A 14,298-nucleotide genomic window follows, 5' to 3' on the forward strand; every position below is an offset into this window, starting at 1 on the left:
ACAAGAGGGTAGGAACGTGGCCTGATGAAGAAACTCGAATTCCTTGAAGACAAGCATAATTCATTATTTTTAAAATACCAGCAAAGTCTAAGTCTAACACATAATCACACTCAAAATCTGTTTGTTGAGTGATGCCTCAACATGGCAGATGCTGCCAAGGTAGCTCTCTGTCTAGTGACAGAGCCATCAGCCCACCGCCCAAAGCAGTAAGAAAGTGCAGCCCTCACACCCCAAAGCTTCTCCTGTAGTAAAGCTCCAAGAATGCCATAAACTTTCCTTAGAGAAGTTCCATTACATGAGTCCATCCTCCCTTGGTCTTTCATGTGTTCATTTGCTTATTCACCAAATTATACTGAGTGTGGGGGATTCAAAAAAGATGAAAATGTAGCCTCAGCCTCAAAAAACTTTCAGTCTACAAGGACATTGTGATGTGCATTGATATGTATTCTACTCCCACAGTGTGACAGGTTTGGGGGGGGGGCCTTTTCTAAAAGAAATGAAAAAGTTAAAATGTTGAAAATTTAACTACTTTTTCAAGAAATAAACTCATTTTTAAAAGATAGAGTGAGGGGAAACATTTTATTTTCTATAATGAATGTCAATCAAACTTCACATTTTGAGTAGGATTTTTAAGTATGATTTTCTTCATAACATATTTTACTATTTAAAAAGGAAGAACAGATGTATTTTGGCAGACAAGTAAAATATAGAAAATACAAAATTTGTTTTAGCAATTGGTATACAATATTTTGAAACAATACAATTATATCAAATTATAGCAGATCCTATGGCCTGTAAAATTTCCTTTGGCACATTTCATTTGGTAGAGTTCAACAGAGAATCTTCCTTAAATAAAAATTAAGTATCAACACAGTCCGTAAGTTAGGTTGTATATGTGGAAAGAACTATTCCTTGAGTTTCCAAAATCCTTTTCTTCCATGATAACCCACATAAAGCACGGCTAGTGAGGTATTTGGGCAAAACACTGTTAAGCAGACATACTCTAAGGAAAAAGTGCATAAACAAAAATATTTTTCTTGTTTTTATAGAAATAACAGGTTAAATCTGAGCTTCTTGTTGAGGAGCTATAATACTTTGGCAGAATCAAAATAAAGCCAGAGAGATGTCTTTGTTCAAGTCCCAGTAGCAGTGATAGGTCTCCTTTGTTGGCATTACCAGATTGCACAACATAGTCAAGGAATCAATGAGGAAGGGTGACACTAAAAGTGACTCACGTGAAAAGTGAAGCCACGTGCACCTGGACATCTCCTCCGACACCTCCAACCTTGGGGTCTTCTTCTAAACCTTCGACCATCTCCTCAGATGAGGCAGGGTCAGGCATGGTGTCTGAATCACAAACCTGCAAAGAAGAAAGTAAAAAGTGAATTAAAGAAAAGAAGACTACGAGTATGCTCCCTCTAGTCAAAATTGGACACATATATTATTGCCTTCAGCCTTATTGTCACAAGGCCTCAATAAGCAAGTATCACAGGGATGACCGGGTTTGTTATATCACGGCCAAGACACAAGGCTTGTTTCTCAGCAAGCTCAATATTTAAGTTAATGGCATTGCTGGCTAGGGCAGCTGAAGTGATGAGTTAGGTATGTTTTGCAAGGGGACCAGCTTTTTCTGGTTTGCCATGGATGCTCGTAATTTTGACAATGAGAGTCTCATGTCTTAGGTGACATCATAGGTTTCCAGGACTTGGAAAACATCTTGGGTTTGTCATTCTGGATATCTTTTTTTAAAAGTTGCTTTCAACAAGGCTTTTAGGCAACTTGTCCCTCAGGTCTGAAAGATGATTGGAAAATTCTATGACAGTATTAAAAAGGAGGCATGTTTAACAGTAATTTTTTCCCTTCTATTTTAATATGGTGAATAGAAGACAGGAAAGCAATTCCTCTACAGCTGGGTGTGTAATTCTGGAGCAAGATGTCTATATAATCTTGGCTTAGCAAATGACACTACGTCAGAAAGGAAACTTGCATGACTTTCAGACCCTTTTTTTTTTTTTCATTCTGGAGTATTAAGTATTCATTTAGCACTTTGTATATAAAAGCAGATGTAAATTACCTAAAGCAGTTGTAGAAATTCTAATTGTTCTTAAAAACAATCTTTATATGGATCAAAAAAGCAATTTTGAAACCAAACAAACAACAACTTCAAGAAAATTATTGGGATTTTCCTATACCATGAACCCCTAACAGACATTTTGATTGGCGGCTCAAGGCGACAGAGTTATAAATAGTACTTTTGTTTCCAGTTTGATTTCTTTTTTTTTTTTTTCCCAGTCTGACTTCTGAATCAATTGAAAAATTGAACAGAGTTATGAGATAAGAAACCAAAATATCACCTGTATACACATAAAGCTAATTTGTAGAATAGGCTATATCTGTAAAGTAGCAGCCTTCATAATTATCTTCCCCAAATTAGACTTAGTCCTAAATAACATCTCTGTGGGGCAAGCTTCCTTCTGCAGATACAGTGTATCCTCCTTTGAAACATATGGCAGATACCTGCTCCTTGGTGGTGGCCCACTCTCAGAAGAAAGGTGGAAGGATGAGCTGGCTTCCCTTTACTCCTTCCATAACTCACCAAGTCACTGCTCTGATGGAGGAAGAATTGAGACAGCTGGGAAAATTTATGCCTATGGATGGAGCTTCTTCCAAATGATCGAAGAAAATTAGAAGTAGGAAAAGTGCTGATTAAAACCTCTCTATCCCTGATTAATACAAATAAGACATTAAAAGAAACAGGCTGAAAAGGGAGTCACTTGTGCTAAGGCCACATCAACAAACCACAACTTAATACCTAACCAAATTGCAGTTTCAGCCTCTCCCAGGGATGCAACTTGTAACCAGTTAATTTGGAATTCCATGGTCAGCATTAGTGAAGTAATCTGCCTGACAGACACCCCACCTTCCCCCAAAGAAAGGATACCTTGCCTTTTCCACCTCCTTCTACCTATAAAAGCCTCCCATTTATAAGGATCCTTGGGGCTCCTTTCTATCTGCTGAGATGAGATGCTACCCCATTCATGAATCATTAAATAAAACCAATTAGATCTTCAAATTGCTCAGCTGAATTTTTTTTCTTTTTCCTTTTCTTTTCTTTCTTTCCCTTCCTTTCTTCCTTCCTTCCTTCCCTCCTTCCTTCCTTCCTCCTTCCTTCCTTCCTTCCTTCCTTCCTTCCTTCCTTCCTTCCTTTCTTTCTTTCTTTCTTTCTTTCTTTCTTTCTTTCTTTCTTTCTTTCTTTCTTTCTTCTTCTTTCTTTCTTTCTTTCCTTCCTTCCTTCCTTCCTTCCTTCCTTCCTTCCTTCCTTTCCTTCCTCCCCTCCCTCTCTCTCTCTTTCTTTCTCTCTCTCTCTTTCTTTCTCTCTCTCTCTTTCCTCTTCTTTCTTTCTTTCTTTCTCTTTCTCTTCTTTCTTTCTTTCTTTCTTTCTTTCTTTCTCTCTTTCTTTCTCCCCTCTTTCTTTCTTTCTTTCTTTCTTTCTTTCTTTCTTTCTTTCTTTCTTTCTTTCTTTCTTTCTTTCTTTCTTTCTTTCTTTCTTTCTTTCTTTCTTTCTTTCTTTCTTTCTTTCTTTCTTTCTTTCTTTCTTCTTTAACAAATTTGTTGGCTGTGATGGGATCCAAAGTGAACTTGTGACAGCTTCTTGGACAAGAAATGCAGGTGTGGTACCCCTGACCCTTTGAGTTCTCTGTCTTTTTCACCACTTTTCAGGGCTACAGGTAAGTTCCTCTCAATTCTGAGCTCTCTTTACATCAAGCTCTTGATCAGATTCGATTTCCAGTCTGGAGCAGGTCACCTTGAACTAGCAGATGGTTCCACCCAGAACCCAAGCCCCTAGCTCTTGGTTCAGATGATAGGTCCCCTTTTGATTGGATAATCTTAGCCCTTGATTCTGCCCCCAGATTTCATGTTGGGAGCAGCTGGCAGTTTAGTCTGAAGTTACCCATTTGTTTGGAATCAGTTTGCAATCTCCTTTCTTTGGGACCTGTTGGGTCAGTCCTTTTTCTCCTAAAGGAAGGTGACCTTGCCTAAAAAAATTCACTTCTTGCTAGAAACTCCCTTTTCCCACCCCTTTCTATCTAGAAAATCTTCCATTCTGTACAGCTTTTTGGGGCTCCTATCTACTAAGATGGGATGCTCTGATGCATGAATCATTAAATAAAGAAAATTAGATCTTCAAATTTACTTAGTTGAATTTTGTTTTCTAACATTACTCTTTTTGGGAATGCAATAAGTATAAACTGATGACAGTTGACATGTAATGAACCAGTTTCACATCCCCATCCAAACATTAAATGATGATTGGCAGATGTGAGTGCTATCTGCAATTCCTATCATTTTGCCAACAAGTCTGGCAGTCCTGCATGAATTTAATCAAGATTTAGCTTAATTATTTATATCAAAAGTAATAATTTTTTATACTTCTACCACTACTTTGCAAAAATAGTAGAAATTTGATATACCAGTTTTGAAAAAAAAAAACTAAGAAAACAATTTGTAGAAGTATAGACTTTCACAGTCAAGGGGAATTTCTACAGATATAGCGTGACCCTCTCACATACTTTGCTAAGGAATTATGCGGTATCCAGTTATAAAAAGTGAACTTTTCACCTCTCTGGATTTAATTAATTATAGCAATTTTAGGGTAACTTCTGAATTTCTTATTTTATTTTTTCTGATTTAGAAACAAAATAAATTTACTTTCTAGATAAAACCCATTTATTATTTTCTTGGCATTCTATTTTGGTCCAGCATGGTCTCACATATTTAGGGGAAAAAATTTAGATAGAACATAGACATAAGTTTTTCATTGTAGAAAATAGGATTTTACTAATACTTCAGTGTACACCCAAGGGTTCCAGGCCTCAGAAACCTAAACAAATTCCTCCAGTGGCGACATTTTGCCTCTCCCTTGTCCTGTCTGTCCCTGTTTTTCATGTGGCACAAGACGGGGAGGCCAGTAACTAAGGTAGTAAAAAGTAAAGGCAGACATTCAACCCACCTTTCAACCTCCCTGCGTCCTGAGAGTTTATGGCCACACCCACTTCTATTGACTTAAGCTGCAAAAGGCAAAAGCAGAAAGCTAAAATAAGACTAAAAACAACAGGAAAGGGGCCATCTAGAATTAATGTTCAAGTAACTCTGCCTGCTTGTGAGCATAAGCAAGCCAAGGGAACTGCCTCTTTGAAACGACTAAACTTGAACCAAACTTGTGCATATTTAAATTGGCCCTGCCCCTCCCAGTTTCCAACAGCACAGTGCCAGAAGTTCTCTGAGAGACATTGTTCACATGGTGAGTTTAACTGTCAGGCGGGAAAGCCCTCAGAAATCTCCTGGGAGGGTTTGTTATAGTGGGATTAAAGAGTTTTTAAAGCAGTTCAGTCCTGGGATGTTATTTGGTGACTCAGTGCCAACTAGAAAGCCACCATCTATGACAGTCCGTGAAAGCATGTATGTTCCCGGACATAATAGGATTGATTTATTAGTGAGTAAAGAGTGTAACTTCAGCCCTTCTTAAAAGCAGTCTAGTAGAAACAGGATTTCTAGCTGTCTCCTCACCAATTAATGACAAGTGTGTAATTTCACGAAAGTTGGCTATTTGGCTCAGGGCTAGAAGCTGTGGGAGAAAGACACCAGTTCACACAGAGCTTAACCTCACACTGGGAAAAAAACCACAGCACGTGACTTGCACACCGGAAACAACTAGAGAACAAATCAACACGTCTCTCTGTCCACACACTGAATGTATCACTGTAATTTGTTTAAACTGCATGATCACTAGTCATAGGGCTTCTCACTAGGAGATGTGCAAAGGAAGCAAAGTCACCAAATTTTGACTAAAATGAATGGAAAATGTCAAGACAAGAAGATATAATTGGGAGGAAGCAGCCATGTCAGTCTTAACCACAGAATCAGCAACTAAGATGTATGAGACCCCTGCTCCTCCTCCTTCACTGTTCTAGCCAAGAGTTAGTGTCCTTTTTTCCCTTCCTATCTGAAACAGGAGTGGGCAAACTAAGGTCTACAGGCCAAGTTCAGCCTGCCACCTGTTCTGATACAGCCTGTGCGCTAAAAAGGTTTTTATCTTTTTAAATAGTTGAAAATCCTACAAAGAATATTTTATGACACAAGGAAATTATACAAAATGCAAATTTCAGTGTCTGAAAATACAGTTTTACTGGAGTCCAGACATTTACATTCATTTTCATATTATCTATGGATGCTTTTTAAACTAAAACAGCAAAGTTGAATAGCTGCAATACAGAACTTATGGCCTGCAAATATTTTCTACAGGCCTTTTACAAGCAAAGTTTGCCAATCTTGGGCCTAAAATAATTGGATGTAGGGGAGGTTTCTCTTTGGTAAAATTAAAAAAAAAAAAAACAAACACCAACACAAGTTGAGATAAAACACGTTAAGTCCCAGGTTAATTCTACTAGGGATTTTAAAGTTGCCTCTTACCTCCGTGTGTTATGAAGAACAGTAATTGCATAAGAAACGTGAAAGATGACTGATAAACTACACTGTTTTCTTTAGCCAATATTTGTCTATTAGAAGAATACATCAAGAAAACGTTCATTAAGTCTTGAGTTCCGTGCCTTACTACTTGTATGACCGTGAACAAATCATTTAGCACCATCATGATACCAGAGTGAGACACTGCATGCGAAAGTACTTCATAAGTTACAAAGCACCATAGAGAAGTGTGCTGCTAGTCTTGGGTAATCACCTTTAATCTTTTTATTCTTGCTAAGTAAACCCACATCTAAAAGATCATAACAATCATTACCAGGAAAAATGACTCAGTAGAATCACTAAAAGGAACAAGGGGTTGATTATCTATAAAAATATCTTATCACAACGAATAAATTCAAATGTGTTGGGAACTACCTGTAGAAGTTAGATAGACTTCTATAAGTCTATTATGTAAACTGTTAGACTGTAAGTCCATTCCAACTCATCTCACTGATCTTAAAGTTAATCTACCCAACAACAACTTAAGTAAAAATCTCCTGTAGAAATATTGTTACATATTTTACCAAATGCCTTTCAAATTCTAAGACCCAAGTCTAAAATGCCAAGTAATCTATGTTTCACCTTTTTTTTTTTTTTTAACATATTTCCTTTCAGACTGACTGGTGGATTCCCCACCTCCGTCTGCCCCAAACCACCTCAAAGGGCACTGAGAGCTACACGGCAAGAGGAAACCTTAATTATTCTTGTTGCCTTCAAGGAGGAAACAGGTTGAAAATGAATCAAGACCTTCTGTTGCCACTGCCTTCATCCTCTGCCTGTTTGTGAGGTGCAACCCTTTCTTAACCTTGACCCTTCATCCTGACCTGGACCCAGTGAGACTATTTCTTTCTACCATGTTTGAAATTTGCTCTTGGTCATGACCCCACTACCTACTTTTCCTGCCACAACTTAACCACAAAATAAATGGAAAGTCTTCTTTTCTCCTCCTTCCCCTGGGACATTTCTCTAGTGGAAAGGGGTCAGCCAGAACAACAACAAAAAAGATCACAAATAGTTAGTTACCAGTGAACACAATATGGTGCCCGCGCCCTGAATTCCTAACTGTATTGGACCAGAGTAAACATACTACTGAAAGGGAAAGAAAAAGCTATGCAAAGCCTTGGAATAAGACAGATCTGAGCCCCCATCTACCCTTTATGAGTTATATACCCTTGGACTGGCTCCTTAACCTTAGACTCCTTACCTCACCTTTCTGAGTATCCATCTCTCAGGTGAAAAATATGGATAATCATATTCACCTCATAAGGTTATTGTAATGGAGAATTACTTGGATAAAATATGTATAACACTTACAAGAGCGAGCATATAATAAATGCTTAATAAAAGAAAACATATATATTGAGAAATGATAAATCAAAACAGAGGCACAAACTAAGGACACTAATCCAGTGAGGAAAGGAATTCTTCTTATCATTACCATAAATAAACTATGACTCACTCAGAGAGCAAAAATAACCGCCTAAATGTCTATCAACAGGCGACTGGATAAAGAAGATGTGGTATATTTATACAATGGAATACTACTTAGCCATAAAAACTGACAACATAATGCCATTTGCAGCAACATGGATGCTCCTGGAGAATGTCATTCTAAGTGAAGTAAGCCAGAAAGAGAAAGAAAAATACCATATGAGATCGCTCATATGTGGAATCTAAAAAAACAAAAACAAAAACAAACAAACAAACAAACAAAAACAAAGCGTAAATACAGGACAGAAATAGACTCATAGACAGAGAATACAGACTTGTGGTTGCCAGGGGGGCAGAGGGTGGGAAGGGATAGACTGGGATTTCAAAATTGTAGAATAGATAAACAAGATTACACAGTATAGCACAGGGAAATATACACAAAATGTTATCGTAGTTCACAGAGAAAAAAATGTGACAATGAGTGTGTATATGTCCATGTATGACTGAAAAATTGTGCTGAACACTGGAATTTGACACAACATTGTAAAATGATTATAAATCAATAAAAAATGTTAAAAAAAATAAATATTAAGAGCAAAAAAATAAATAAATAAATAATGCCTGGTTCAATGCCCAACCAAATTAACTCTGTTTTTGAGAAGGCAATGTAAAAATCCTTAGATTGGGCTATCTACTAAGGAAAATAAATAGTTTAGAGAGCAGTTTACAGCTGATTATGGTTTATTTATGGCCTGAATTTTATCCTCGGGTTACAATGTGTGAAAGTTTATCTACAGCAAAGGGGGAACCCATCAAAACTTACGAAAGTGTTTGTTGTATCTTGAGTCAGCATCTCTTCATTGACTTTGAGCCTGCTGAATGTGATGCTACTTAAAACAGGAACATAACTTTTGGTTTGGGAAGTACATAAATGTATATGACACAATTTTATTTGTTTAATATAGAACCTGAGAACTGCATTGTTTGATGAAAAAAGAGTATGTATAATTGGTAATTTGTGTGGGAATATTTGCATGCAGGAGATGGGGAAACCAAAGAATTGGGACAGAAAAATAACTTTTACAAAAATACAATATTGCACACAATTTAAAATTTCTCATGTAACCAAAATGTCAATCAAGACTCATAGCGTATGGTCATTAATTATATCAAATGAACTTCTTGGACTTAATGTTACATGCTATTTTCATTTTAAAAAAACCTTCTTTTCTATTTATTTGGATTCTGAATAAATGGGATTTACATGTAAGCATAAAACTAAATTTAGCACCTTTGGATTAAGTGGCAAATATGAAATGGGAAATCATGGGAGTGGCAGATACAAAATCATAAAACCTAAGAATTTTAGAGGTAAAAACATCCTTAGAAATTAATGAGGAAAATAATTCCAGAAAAAAAAAATCTGTCCTCAAAAGAACCAAAAAGATAACTTTTCTTTTAGAGAGAGATGGGGAATGGGGAGGATGATCCTCTCTTATAGTATTTAGTTTATGGTATAAAATCTCAAATCTAGCCAATGGAAAGCCTCCACTTCTGGACACCGAAGCAATTTGGCACTTCTTTATTATTCTTCTTGGATGAGATTAGGAAGACATATGCCTTATTCGGTAGAATGAATTACCCAATTGTTATACAATGATTCTTATCATCAGTCGACCTCGCATCTTTTCAAAATATTAAAGTTAAAAAAAAAAAGGAGTCCTTTGGTTTTTCTCCTTTCCTTTCTAGGAAGGCTTATTCATGAGTGAAGTGTACAGAAGGTGTAAAGCAGAGGTGACAAGCCAGCTGGAAAAGTGAGAAACCAAATGTTGTCACCTCCAAGTCTTAAGCCATGAAACGTACTTGTTCCAAATGATTGGAATTCTCATTCTAAATGAGGGAATCAGGAAATCCCATAATGATGGCCCTTAAACACCAACGTAAACCTAGAGTTGAATCTAGATTCAGATTTCCCCGTTCCTAGTTCAATGTGCCCTTAAACTTACGATACTATAAAGGCCCCAGCTGCAACTGGAAGCCAATCATTTTGGCCAACTCCTTGCAAAGTTAAGCAGGGTTCTCCAGCCAGGTTAGCAAGTAGGAGCAGATGGTTAGTTTCTACCCCCAGCTCCCAGTCTCTCTTGTGTATTACCACTGATCTTTGCTTCCTTCCATCCTTAACCAACTTGAACTCCACATCCAATCACTTACAACACGCAGGAGCCAACATCCTCAATCTTCTCCACCTTTGTCTTTCAGAGGGTTCTGCTCTGTGACTCTTGGACCCTATGTCAGTTAGAATGGAAGATGAGAATGTATTAGTTTGAACCTTAGAAATTTCCATTGCTATATGGCAGAAATGGTTAAGTATCTGGGGATTTGATGAGAAATGGCAGTATGAAATGTACTGGTTTCAGAATGCCAATTCTTTTTTCCCCTCGTTTGAATGCTTGGAATGGGCTGAGAGTCCAAAAAGGATTCAGGGTCCAGTTAACAGCTGTGGCTAGGGCCAGCCTATCTGGAGGCTTCATCCAGAAGGAAGGAAAGTTCTCAAGTATGTTTAGGGCTGAGGTGGGAAGCCTTTTCTAACATTTCATGTTTTGTATTTTTTTTCCTGGACAGGCACAATGTCAAATTGTCATGAATACAAACAAAATTCAAGACAAAAATGATGGGAAAATGAGATTCAGGAGGAGTAGGTTAAAAAAAAAAAGAAAACCCCACACAGTCACCTCTTGATTAGAAATGACAAATTAGCAACTGTTTCAACTAGAATTAAAGGCAAAATATCAAAACAGGTGTTCTCTCATGTTAGGGTTTATTCTTCAAATCCTCTGCAAGTTTCCAAGTCATCCCTTCCTTTAAATGTTTCATTGTATCTTCTCATCTGGGCTTGAAGTTGCAATCAGTAAATATGTAAAAAAGAACTGAGTTAATTAAAGCTACCTGAAATGTGATAGTTCTAGAAGTTAGAAGAACTTGGGGGTGAAACTCTATCAACTCCCTAGAAGGAAGATTAATAGTCAGATGGTTTTTTTTTTTTTTTTTAACATTTTTTATGGATTTATAATCATTTTACAGTGTTGTGTCAATTCCACTGTAAAGCACAATTTTTCAGTTATACATGAATATATATATATGTATATTCATTGCCACCTTTTTTTCTCTGTGAGCTACCATAAGATCTTGTATATATTTCCCTGTGCTATACAGTATAATCTTGTTTATCTATTCTACAATTTTGAAATCCATAGTCAGATGGTATTAACTGAAGAAATGCTTCAAAACTCTCCAGAGGTTAACCAAATTAACCCTGTGGTGGCCATTGACACGTACTATAGTTTTCAAGTAAGGACTGGACAATCACATAAAAAGTAACAATACTATTAACAAACTGTACTATAAACAGCAAGCTTTTTAATAATATTAACAACACCATCATTAACAACTTTTGCTGAGCCCCTTTGGATACATTCTTTGAAAGAATTATCTCAAACCTTTTGTGAGATTGGTTCCTTCTATCCAGATAACGAAGGTTTGGGAGGTGGCCTTGCTCAAGGTCAGCTGGCTGATAATACCTGTGATTAGAACCTCTGTCAAATGACATTGAAGCCAGTGCCCTTTCCCATCCCATTACCCAGAGAGACCCACTGGGCATACTTTGGGCCCACAAAGTCCCCTAAAAAAGAGATGGATCTTCTGAAAACTAGAATTTCACTTTGAAGAGAAGAGGAAGAGAGTCCAGGGGATATCTGAAGCCAGAGACATTTTTTCCTTTCCAATATTATCATGAGCAAAATCTACCACAGTGTCTGCAGAAAATTACAATGAGAAGACTCACAGGGACCCTGCTAACATCCTAAAAAAGAAAGCCTCAGTGAGAAATAGGAGAAGAGAAACCCTAAAGTGAGCAGGCAGGAAACTAATGAGAGACACAGCCTGTCTAATTTTCATGTAAGCAAACACCATCACAAATGTTTTCAAAGGCCAGTTGCAGGGAGTGAGGTAATGCTGTTTGGGAAGTGAAATAAACATGACTTAGATTTTTCTCTGGGAAGCTGCTTTTTTTTTCACCTTTTCTTCCCTATTTTTATTTTCCTATTCTTTTTCTTTGTGTCTACATTTTGAATTCCCTATTCTTTAAAATCAAATTTATTTTCAGCACACCCATTTGCTCTAGTCTCTGTGAAAAATATTTTATAGCATGTCTTTGGGCCTGCAGATTTTCTCAGACTTCTCTGCTGGGACAGACACTATTTTCTTGCAAGGCTGGGGATTTTAAGCTTCTGGAAAATAATGTTGGATTTGACTTGGCAGGTCCAAGGGGGCAGAGAAGGTAAGAGAGGGGAAAAGAAGGAAGGAAGGGTCTCCTATTCAAAATAGTCTTGATTTCCAACCAATAACACTGCACAAGTTAAGCGCTTTCATAGTCTTAACCATTTTATAAGATTTTTTTTCCCCTCTCTTTCAGAATGTGCTCTCAACAGTCATGCTGTTTTCAAATGAACTGAAAGGAGTACTGTGTGCAGAAGGCACAGGACGGACTATAGCATACGACTGGACGGACTCAAAAGGCGCTTTATGTAAATGGACGTTTGCCCTGGCAGATGTGGAAACCTACCTGCACATAATCCACACTCCGGCCCAGGGCTCTGAAGGCCGTGTACATGACTTCTCTTTTGCCACCCCATTTCTGCATGATGCAGATACTTTTGTTGGACAAGACCAACTGGGTGACATGCTGTGAGCTTTCTTTATGTGACTCCTCCGTCTCACCAGGACCCTTCTCGTGGAAGTTGTTCTTCCAGATGTAAGTGGCTGATTTGTCCCTGCCCATGACTTCACTGAAGATGTCCATCATGTAAAGGTCATCTTCCGAGTTCCCGTGACTTTAATTCTAGGGTACGTTAGCCTTTTCACAGATTGCAAACACTTTCATAAATAGTTTAGATCTTCTTGATAGGCAGCAATGCAAAGAGTAACAGTTTTGTTCAAGTTAGCGGGGATATTTAAGTATTTTTTCATTTCTCGGTGCTCCAGAAAGGCAAACAAGTTTTGAGTGATGATGTGTAAGGCTAAAAAGGCACCATGTGGAATAGGAAAACATAAATATAAATACAAAACATATCCAGCAAGAGATTTTGCATAAACAATTGCTTAGCCTAAGTTACCATTTAAAATAAATTTACTTAGCTTTCAAAAACTAGTTGAATTAAAGGAAAATATTAAGTATTATTTATCTGTAAATATAACAAAACCCTAAAGTTGGTGTGAGTGATTAACAATGGGGCACTGCATTGATACTAATTATGTCCCTCATTATAGTTCATTCTTAGAAAAAGAGGAAATAAGCTTCAATAAGAAAAAAAAATGGAATGCTGTGATTTATAGTAAGAAATATGTATTTAGTCTTTGTCCCATTTCTGGTACAGAATATACTCTCAAGAAGAAATTTTCCTACTAAGGTAGAAATTAAAAGATTTCTACTGTCTGGAACTTCAGGGTTTACCAAAGCATGTCTTTGAAAAATCTGTACAAAGTGTTCAGCAAAGGCCTTCCAATGGTCTTCTCTCTGAGGGCACAGTATAACCTCAGACCAGTTTACCTTAGGGGACAAAGCTTCTGCTATTGCTCCTATCAGCTCCTGAATATCAAATCCCAGGTAAGCCATTTTCTAGTCATTTGTAGGAGGGTCTGGGAGAAGTTCCAGCCATCTGTTTCCTCTTTGAGGGGAGCGTTCTCCAGGGGGGCACCTGGCTTGCCTGATAACGATAGCATAATTGTGGATGGAAAGAACATCCCATCACAACCAGTCTAGGTCCCTGTGAGTAGAGTTGTGAGTGGCCACTGGTCTTTCTAACACCTATCTAAATTCGGTAGCCTTCCCTAAAAGTGTGCAGATAAAAGGGCTTTACAATTTAGAAGATCCACTACTGTCCAGGGGACATGAATGATTTGCACTGGGGGTCTGGGCTACATCCACAAAGAACGTTTCATAGGAAAGCCTGAAGCCAGCAGAACCAGATTACATAATTACACCCTGGAAAGCAGCCTAGTTGTAAGGGACAGCCAAATGAGCCCTATCACCCACCCTGGATGATTCTGATAAATTTATTTCCTGGAGTTTTTGTATTTACATGAGTAACCCAAGGCCTGGAGATCAGGCTGGATTTGCTCTCTATAAATCTTTTAAAGAAGGGGAAATCAAAATAGGCAGCTGGATGTTTAAGGGATTTTCTAGGGATGCTGGAGAAGTTTGAAGATCTAAGGGCATTTGCTGAGGGGATGGGGTTAGATTTTTAATGGAGGATGTGGTTTAAACCAGGGGCCAGAGATCCAAAA

General features: G+C 37.7%; 1 pseudogene; it reads right to left on the bottom strand.

The window, feature by feature from the left end:
* Positions 1 to 1,231: 1,231 nt before the first annotated feature.
* LOC105082977 (hyaluronan synthase 2-like) lies at positions 1,232 to 13,627 on the bottom strand (annotated as a pseudogene).
* Positions 13,628 to 14,298: the final 671 nt, after the last annotated feature.

The sequence above is a fragment of the Camelus bactrianus genome, chromosome 25, assembly GCF_048773025.1.
Source record: "Camelus bactrianus isolate YW-2024 breed Bactrian camel chromosome 25, ASM4877302v1, whole genome shotgun sequence".
Taxonomy (NCBI): domain Eukaryota; kingdom Metazoa; phylum Chordata; class Mammalia; order Artiodactyla; family Camelidae; genus Camelus; species Camelus bactrianus.